The sequence below is a fragment of the Carya illinoinensis genome, chromosome 1, assembly GCF_018687715.1.
Source record: "Carya illinoinensis cultivar Pawnee chromosome 1, C.illinoinensisPawnee_v1, whole genome shotgun sequence".
NCBI lineage: Eukaryota > Viridiplantae > Streptophyta > Magnoliopsida > Fagales > Juglandaceae > Carya > Carya illinoinensis.
Genome location: NC_056752.1, coordinates 9,575,216 through 9,586,146, shown reverse-complemented (window position 1 = coordinate 9,586,146; position 10,931 = coordinate 9,575,216).

The following is a 10,931-nucleotide window of genomic DNA, read 5'->3' as shown; positions in this document are numbered from 1 at the left end:
TCTGAAAATGAAAGAGATAGAACTATCATAGAAGCATGAGAGTTGCCTTCACTACCAAAAATTTGAGCTCTTATTTGCACAACTTGACAAGTATAGTGCTTGAGAGGTGGTTTTCTGTTGGGTTTCTTCTATTGAAGAATGCGATGTTCAGCAATAAAGACTTTTCGACCTTTTTCAAAGAAGGAGTTCCAACAAGGATGAAAATATATCATAGAGTTTCAATAAGTATTTTAAATATTGAATTTGCACCATCACCCCTCAACTTAAATAAAACATTGTCTTCAATATTTAAGAATCAAAATGGAATGGGGAGTAATTAAAAATAGTAGAATACACCTGATAAGTGACGTGTGTAACTCGTTAAGTATCAAAGATGGTAACCTGAAATGATGAAATAAAACTATCATGCAAACAAAAACAAAGAAAATAACAGCAAAAAAAAAAAGAAAAGCAAAAAAAAAAAAAAGAAAATGAAAATAAAACAAAACAAATAAAACAAATAAAGAAAAACATACCTGGTGATGTGGTCAAGGTTGATAGACTGGATTTACAAGTAAAATGTCTTCCACTTCCGGAACTTGTCTATCAATTAATACTTTAAGACGTTGACTATTTACTTTAAAGATCTGCCATACTTAGGATCCTCTATTTCTACCGCCCCATTTTCAAAAATATTTTTCACTACAAAGGGGCCAGTCCACCTAAACTGAAGTTTTCTTTGGTGCTTGTGAAATCAAAAATTATATAAGTATACTCGGTCATTAAGCTCAAACCTCTTCCTAAGAATATTTTTACCATAAAACGTTTTCATTTTAACTTTATAGATTTTTTACTTGGGCAAAGGTTTTCATTTAACTCTTGGTGCTCTTATACTTACAGGAATCTATCTTTCACCTTTCTTAGGCAACTCCTCAAATTTCGATTGCCATACCCGTGTTCCATAATCTTGAGTTTTATCTAAAATAACACAAATATCAACAATATTAGATGAATCACTAATAGTATCAAATTCAAAATTAACAAGAAAATATTCAATGGGATCAAATCATAAGTTGTGTGAATTCCCTTGTCTATAAGTGTGACAATCATGTAAGTTTGGTGGCACTCGTCATCCTCTATTAGTTGTTTTTCAATATGGAAAATATTCAACTCGAGAGTCATATTCCCAAAAGAGAGTTTCATTATACCATTCTTGCAATTAATAAGAGCGTTAGCAGTAGCGAGAAAAGGTCTACCTAAAATTAAGAGGATTTTATAATTAAAGTCAACAACAGAACTAGTGTCAAGGATTAAGAAATCAACAGGATAATGAAATTTGTCAATTTGGATCAAGACATCCTCAACTATCCCTCTCAGTTTCTTATCGGAACAGTCAACCAATTGAAGCACAACAAAAATTTGTTTAATTTCACCCAAATCAAGCTGGAAATAAATGGAATAAAGCATCAAATTAACACTAGCTCCTAAATCTAGCAAGGCTTGCCTAAATTCATGATTCCCAATATTACATACAATAGTTGGACAATCAAGATCCTTATACTTAAGAGGAATTTGCTGCTCAATTAGAGCACTAACTCGCTCTATTAGAAATACTGTCTTCTTAACATGGTGATTGCTCTTAACTGTACACAAATCCTTGAGAAGTTTTGCATAAGTAAGAACTTGTTTAATAACAAGAAAAAAATGAAAGTTAATCTTTACCTTCCTGAGGTTCTCCAAGCTTTCATTACTAGAATCCAAAGTTCACATACCAAATTTTAAAGTTTGAAAAAATGGTACCTTAACTGAGCTCTTGATTACCTCGGCTTCTTTGGACAACTAGGTACTATCATTGTTTTGTTCCTCTTCAACATTCTTCGGCTTATCAGTTGTTGGGATGTGTAAGGACTTACCACTTCTTGTCACAATAGTATTGACATCTTTCAAATTTCCTTGTGACATATGTTGACCTTGGGTGTGGATTGAGATTGAAAAGGAAACTTACCACGCTCATTCACACTCAAGTAGCTCATCATCTTGGATACATGGCTTTTTATCTCCTTATTTTCTTCAACAATCTGCATAATCAAATATTCAAACTTTTTATTAGTTTTACTATGTGCCTCAATAAAGGCATGTAAAGTATCTTCTAATAAGTTCTTAGAAGATGAAGGTGTAAGATATGATATAGGGAGTTGTGCAAGCGGCTGGTTTTCAGACTTCCAGCTAAAATTGGGATGATTATGCCACCCAGGATTGTAGGTATTAGAAAAATGTGCAACAAGCTTCGTATACATACCTAAAGCATTACATTACTCCTCATACATCTCTCTCATCTCAGCAAATGTGGAACATTTTTAGACGAGGTGATCTATCTCGCCACATACAAAATATGGTTCAAAAGACTTTGGATGATTAGCCACGTGTGTTGGCTTTAAGTCCTTAGTCTTTAACACCTCTAACTCCCTAGTGAGCATCTCAACTTTAGCCTTTTGGTTATCCTCTTCCCTGAAATGGTAAATTTCACCACCAATTAGATTTCCTGCAGGTCGTAACCTATTTGTGCTCTCAGTAGCACAAGGTCCAGTCCAAGTGTGAGTTTTTTCAACAAGTTCATTGAGGTATTCTATAGTCTCATCAGGATCTTTCTGTAAGAACTCATCATTACACATCATCTCCACAAATTAGTGCCCTCTAGGTGTAAGTCCCTAATAAAACTAGTTCACTAAGGGCCAATTCTCATGCCTATGGTGAGAATACATACTCAATAGCTCCTTAAATCTATCAAAAGACTGATACAAAGTCTCACTATCCTGTTGTGCAAAGGTGGAGATTTGCCTTTTTAAAGCATTGGTCTTATGTTGGGGAAAGTATTTATTAAAAAAGACCTAAGTTATCTTATTCCATGACTCAATATATCGTGGTATCAGTGAGTATAGCCAACTCTTAGCTTTATCTTTCAAAGAAAAAGGAAAGAACTTAAGTCTTACAATGTCATCATTTGCATTTTGACTATGAAAAGTTACAACTACTTCATCAAACTCCCTAATGTGCACATATGGATTTTCATTTTCCAAGCCATGAAAAGTAGGGAGTAATTGTATCATCCATGTTTTAAAATCTAGTTGGCGAGTATTAGCTAGAAACATGATGCATAATGGTGTGGCTATGTGTATAGGGTGAAGGTAATCCTGAAGGGTCCTAGTGGGTTGATCTCTGTGTTCACTCATTTCTTCAGAATTAGAAAAATTATCAAACAAATGATTAGAAAAATTAGACTCTAACTCTGACTCTAACACATGTCTACAAGCAAACCGACTCAAGGTGTCTCTATACATGTGGATGCAAGGAAGAGAAAAATGTAACACTAAAAAAAATATAAAAATAAAAAGAAAATAAAATAAAGATGCAGCAAGCTAAAAAATGAAACGAAGTTATCGTCTTTACAAACTAGTGAAAAGAAAAAATATCTAACAATTTTTCTACTGTCTCCTCAACAATGGCATCAAAATTTGATTACGCCTAAAGAATAACGTGGTAATTGTAGCACAACTTTGGAGTGTCGATTCCACATTGAGTCAAATTAAAAGAATAGCAAAAGGAACAAAGAAACTAAATAAAAATATTAAATGAATTATGAGAAATAAAGATTAATTTTAAATGCAAATTAAAGTGAAGCAAAGTGACTAAAAGAAAAAAATACTCAAATTTGACAAACAGTAAAGCGTCGAGAATCCCTTGCACAAATCTAGTATTTTAATTATTCTTAATTTATTGAATAACTCAATTGAGAATTCAATTTCTGAAATTCTCAATCGGAAGGTATAGATTTATAAACCAAAATTAAACCAAATGTAACTCTTTGAAAAATCATTCACCACTTTTAAATACGTAAATTATTATCCATATTGAGAAAATCTAATGACGACAATATATTCAGTGAGCGATATTACAGCAAAGAACTAAATCAAGATAGATAAATAATTGATCCAAATATAATTAAAGAACTAATTCATTCAATAGAAAAAACATGACTAAATCCATAAACATAATAAATTTTATGATCATTTGGAGAAGAAAACATTAACGATGAATTGAGAATGATAAAACAAAAGAGTTTTAGTGATTGAAAATCAAATACATAAATTAAAAATATCATCCCATGAAAGTCCTTCTTTGAATTTGATTGAATTTTGACTTGCTCTTTTATATTCTTTGAAATTAAACATAAAAAACTGTTTATGAATATCCCAACGTAAATAGAAAATCAATTCAAGAGTACACATTAATTTCTATGATTTCTCTTTATATTTTAGCATTTTAATCCAATAATAGGGTATTTAGAGTGCACTTTCGCACACTCATCAGAAAGCTTCCATTAAAATCAAGAGCTACCAACACCCAAGGATTTTTAGCCCTTTTCTGGATATTTAGATGTGTTCTTTTTTTTTTTTTTTTTACCAATTTAGAGAAAGAGATAATAACAGACATAAAGAGAACGAGAGATATTACCAATGTTATGAACAAAAAACAAAGCAGTAATGATGCGACGGTAGTGGTTTAGAAAAGAGAGGGCGCTAAACACAAAAGGAAAAAGCTTCAAATCGGTCGAGATGTTCATCTCCATTATACACTCTCTAGTAAAATTGTAAAAGCACTACAATTCCCATTGTCTCCGCCTTAGCTCCAAGCAACAAGTCCACTACAAATAATCTACCTCAACTCCATGAGAAGGCCTTCAACTATCCTTGTTAGCATATTCTTCTAGACTATTTTCTATGTAATTTTGTTTTACCTTCTGCATTTTGTATTGAGGAATCATTTTTTGTTGTAATTGTATCATAGGTGGTCTAGGCATGCCATGCACACCACCTGCTCTTTGCTATGCCTGACTAAGTGCAGGGCTCTCTTTCTCTATAAATAGCACACTGTAAATCAAATATCGTAAGAGAAAAATCAATATACAAGCCTTCATTTCTTTATGGCATCAGAGCTATTTCAAGACTAATGTCTAAATCATGGCGGAAGAGTCTTCCCCTCTCAAAACTTTGAATCAAAACCCATCCTCCTCTACCCCTCTTCTTCCTCATCTCTCCCATCTCGTCACTATCAAACTTTCCCAAGATAATTTTTTCTTATGGTGTGCCCAAATGATCTCGTATCTCAAAGGCCAGCAGGTCTTTCACTTTGTTGATGGCAGTAGCGTTGTCCCTTCTCCCTCTCTTTATGATAATACTCCTAAGCTAGCTTTTCTGTCATGGACTCAAACTAACTAGCTTATCTTGAGTGCCTTAATTTCATCTATATCTGGTAACCTTATTGCTCAAGTTGTAGGTTATTCCACTACTCATGATGTCTGGAATGCCCTTGACAAACTTTTCATCTCTCAATCTCATGCCCGTATCATCCAACTATGATATCAGCTAGCCATCATTTCTAAAGGGTCTAACTCTGTTTCTGAATACTTCCAAAAGTTCAAGCACCTTTCTAGCACCATGAATGTTGTTGGCTCTACCCTGACCTTAGTTGAATTCTTTTCCTATCTGCTTGTAGGGATGTACAAGAAATCGAGAAACCGGCCGTGACCGACTCAGACCGGCCACCGGAAGCCAGAACAGGCCGAAACTGCCAAGGAACCGGTCGGCGGGCGGCAACGTTTTAGCAAAACCACCTATCGTCGGTTCGGTAGCGGTTTGAGGCCAGCTCAAACCGCTAAACCAGCCAATGTAATAATACTCTTTTTTTTTATTTTATTAATATGAAACGACGCCGTTCTACTTAAGTTTAAGTAGAACGGCGTCGTTTTGTCTATAAGGTCAGAAAAAAAAATTAGAACGGCGTCGTCTGGTATTAAACCAAAAGGCGCCGTTTAGATATTACATAATATGCGTATCGTCTTCTTCCTCTCCTTTTCGTTTCTGCATTTCTAACCCTTTCTCTCTCCTCTGCAACTCTCTCTCTCTACTCTCTCAGATGAACGACGCAGCCGGAGGGAAATCGAGAACCGACCGTAAACCGCCAGAGAACCGCCGGAGTCGATACGGCCGGTTGTTCTCCTCCCCGTCGACCGGTTACGGTCGATTCGTCCACCGTTTTTCCTCTCATCGATCAGCGGCGGTTCTGCCCAAAAACCTCGCCGAAGGGGTCGGTTTTCACCCCTATCTGCTTGCAAACCTTAACAGTGGATATGATGCAGTCATAACATCTGTTACTGCCAAACTTGAACCCCTCTCCACTGAAGAGCTCTACAGTCTCTTACTCACTCATGAAAGTTGCCTAGCCCATAACACCCATCTCTCTTCTTCCTTTAATCCCTCAGCCAACATATCCACCTCCTTTCTACTCGAGGTCATGGTACTCATCGTGGTACCTATCGCGATAACTAGTGTGGGTGTGAATGAGGTCAAAACAGCTTCTCTTCTTCTCCTACATACTCTCCTAACTCCCCTACCCAGATGCCCTCATCCCTTCCCCACTCAAAACCTACTTGCCAGGTTTGTGGCAAAGTGGGTCACATTGCCCTCAAATGCTATCATCGCTTCAATTAAAAATATCAAAGTGACCCACCTCGCTCTCTCACAGCCCACTATACCACCTCAGCCTTTACTCCTGATATAGCTTGGTAACTAGACACTACAACCACCAACCACCTAACATCCGACTTCTCCAACCTTAACCTGACTTTGGCTCCATATGGTGGTACTGATAAAGATACAAGTTGGTGATGGTTGTGGTCTTCCGATCTCCAATATTGGTGACTCTGCCTTTTCCACTTCTTCTCGTTCTTTTCTTCTAAAAAAATTACTGCATGTTCCTTACATCACCAAGAATTTAATTTTTGTTAGACAATTTTGTTTTGACAACTTCTTTTCTAGTTTCACAGTTCCTTTTTCATTGTGAAGGACTCCAAGATGAGGACTCCTCTTCTTCATGGTCCTATGCATAATGGCCTCTACTCTTTTCCGTTGCCTAAGTCTTCTTCTTCTCCTTAAGCTTTCGTTGGTGAGTGTACTTCTTCCTCACAGTGGCATGCAAGACTCAAGCATCTCTCTCTTCAACTTGTGCAGTGTATCATCAAGTCCAATTTACTTCCTTTTTTCAACACTACTATTTCTCTTGTCTATCCAACTTGTCGCCAAGCCAAGAGTACTCAACTACCCTTTTGGACCTCACATCGGCTTTCTACTAAACCACTTTAGCTTATTTACACAGATGTATGGGGCCTTGCCCCCTGTTCTTTCTCTAGAAGGTTTTGGATATTATGTGTCCTTCCTAGATGATTTCACAAGATATACATGGTGGTACCTACTAGTTCAAAAATTTGATGTTTTCTTAGTTTTCATTAATTTTCAAAAGCATGTTGAACTCTTGTTTAATGCCAAAATCCTCTCTATTCAGAGTGATTGGGGTGGTGAATATCGTTCCCTCCACACCCTTCTTAAAAAACAAAGCATTTCCCATAGACTATCTTGCTCTAACACCCATCAACAAAATGGGGCTGTGAAACATAAACATCGACACATTGTTGAAACGGGCCTTGCCCTCATGGCCCAAGCTTCTTTACCTCAATTATTTTGGGTCGATGCTTTTCACACAATTATATACTTAATAAATCGGCTTCCTATCCCTATTCTACACAATAAATCTCCCTATGAGAAACTGTTTTTAAAGCTTCTTGATTATAAATTTCTTAAGGTTTTTGGTACTACATGTTGCCCTCATCTCAAACGTTACAACCATCACAAACTGGACCTACGTTCCCTTCCATGTCTCTTTTTAGGATATGGTGATTCTCACAAAGGGTATGGTGCCTCCATATCCCTATTGGCCGAATTTATTTTTCGTGTGATGTCATTTTTAACAAAACCATTTTTCCCTTATCTACTTCCTCAACTCAGGATCCATCTAAATCTACTATTCTGTCAATACTGGGTCCATCTCCCATGTCTGCCCCTCCTCACTCACATACCTTCCCAACCTGGCCCACACGACCCACTACTCTTCCTTTTACCCCTTTTGTTGTCTCTAACTCACATCACTCACCTAACTCTTCACAAGCCTAGCCCACTAGGCCTGATACAACATCTCAATCATTACCACTTCATCTTATCTCGACACCTCATCTTTATCTTCTTCATTCCTACCCCCCTCTACTGTTCCCCCTTCACTTTCCACCGATTCTCTAAATGATTCTTCTTTGTCTTCTCCAATTGTCACCAGATCTAAAACCAACTCCATTAGTCCACGTCAATACATTGATGGAAAGGTACTTTGGCCACCACCACGTAGCTATCTCACCAATACCACCTCCATTTCTGAAGAACCAAACTCCTACACAAAGGCAGCCAAATTTGAGTGGTATACTACCATATCCCAAGAATTTCAAGCTTTATTACAAACCAATACATGGTCTCTTGTTCCTTGCTCTAATACCACTAATTTGGTGGGTTGTCGTTGGGTTTTCAAGACCAAGAGATTATCTAATGGTTTAATTGAGCATCGTAAAACTCGTTTGATAGCAAAAGGCTATCACCAATAGGCTGAGGTTGACTACTCCAAAACCTTTAGTCCAGTTGTCAAACTGACAACTATCCACACAATTTTGTCCATTTCTATTACAAAGAAATGGGACATTTAGCATTTCTACATGGTGATCTCCACAAGCAAGTGTACATGACCCAACCTATTGGCTTCACTAATCCAGACTTTCCCACTCACCTGTGTCGGTTGAATAAGGCCATCTATGGCCTTAAGCAAACACCAAGGGCATGGTTCTCTAACCTAAGTAATTGTCTCCTTGAACTCGGTTTTACATCTTCTAATGCAGATCCATCTCTTTTCATTTACAAGCATGACTATGTTACACTCTTTTTCCTTGTTTATGTCGATAACATAATACTTATTGGTTCTCACTCGCATGCCATCTCCTCTGTACTTCATTCTCTCAGTTTATGATTTTCTGTAAAAGACCTTGGGCCACTACGTTTCTTTCTTGGTCTTGAAATTAACTCACTTCCCACTGACCTTCATTTATCCCAACACAAATATATTGGTGATCTGCTAAAACGTACTCATATGGATCTGACCAAGCCCATTACATCGCCTATGTCCACTTCCACTCATTTATCCCTCACTGATGGACTTGCCTTCACTAATCCTACCCTCTATCGAAGTACTATTGGGAGTCTCCACTACTTGTCTCTTACCTGTCCAAATGTGGCATTTTCTATCAACAAGGTATGCCAGTTTATGCATGCACCCAAGCTTCCTCATTGGTAGGCATTGAAGAGAATTCTTAGGTACCTTAAGCACACTTTCAACCTTGGTCTCCATATTTAGCCATGTCCAAGTTACTCTTTGCATGCTTTTTCGGATGCTAATTGGACAGGTTGCCCAAATGACCGATCTTCTATGGGAGGTTTCTGTGTCTTCCTTGGTTCTAACATCATCTCATGGGGCTCCAAGAAGTAGAAATTTGTTGTCCACTCAAGTACTGAAGCTGAGTACAAAGCACTTGCCAACACCACTGCCAAGATCTTATGGATTCAGTCGCTACTCAAAGATCTTGGCATTTTTCTCTCTACGCCTTCTACATTGTGGTGTGACAACCTAGGTGTGACATACCTCTATGCAAATCTTGTTCTACATTCCCAAATCAAGCAAATGGAAATTGACTTCCATGTTGTGTGTGATCGTGTCTCAGCAAAAACACTCAATGTTGCTTTCATCTCCTCTCTTGATTAACTTGCGAATGCTCTTACCAAAGCTCTTGCCACCTCTATGTTTCTACATATTCAATCAAGTCTCACCATGGTGCTCATGTTGGACTCGTGGGAGGGTAAAAGCACTACAATTCCCATTGTTTCCACCTTAGCTCCAGGCAATGAGTCCACTGCAAAAGAATCCACCTCGACTCCACGAGAAGACCTTCAACCATCCTTGCTTGCAGATACTTCTAGACTATTTTTTGTGTAATTCTATTTTAACTTTTGCATTTTGTATTGAGGAATCATTTTCTATTGTAACTGTATCATAGGTGGTCTAGGCATGCCAGTGCACACCACCTGCTCATTGCTATGCTTGAATAAGTGTAGGGCTCTCTTTCTCCATAAATAGCACACTGTAAATCAAATATTTTAAGAGAAAACTCAATATAATCAATATACAAGTCTTCATTTCTTTAAATTGTAACACATAGCATACGCATGGCACTTACGGTATATGCAAGTTCATTCTCGTTAATTTTCCTTCATTCCCCCGTATTCTACCCTCACCCTTTTCTCTTTCTTTCTCTTCCATATTCGCTTTTCTCCCCTGAAGCTCTCTCGATACATCTCCCTTCATATGCAACCTCTCTCTCCTCTTCCTTTGTCCCCTCGTCTGACGGTCTCTCTTTCTTCTCCTCTGGCGAACTCATCTTCGTCTCTCTCAACAGATACTAAAAATACTTGTTGAAACACCAAGCTACAATCTGTATGTGCTTGTTCTGATTTATCAAAAAGATTGATCATCTGCTTCTTGTCGCAGAAATAGGGGAATTTGAAAAGAAATATGCTCACTAGAAATCTGGAAAGCTTGGTCTTCCATCAACTTGGCAGCAAAGCCTCTGCAACCATGTTTGTAACTGTAAACGTGAGATGCCTGTGCTAGCTCAATGCTTTTCCACAACCAACTACTTACAATAATATTCTCAAACATATATAAGATAGTCATGCAAAAAGTGACAAACCCAATAATGCAAAAGACTGGAGAAGCACATAAACACCTTAGCTTCCACCATGAATAGATGCAAGCACTTGATGGTCCTGACTCAGAATCTCGTTTGAGTTTCTGCCAATTTTACTTCCCATATAGGCTACATAAACCTAGAAACCAACCCAAAATCTTAGAGAATAAAAAAAGAAGAAGAAGCAAAAAAGCAGATGCTCTATACTTTTAGTATTAAATCACAT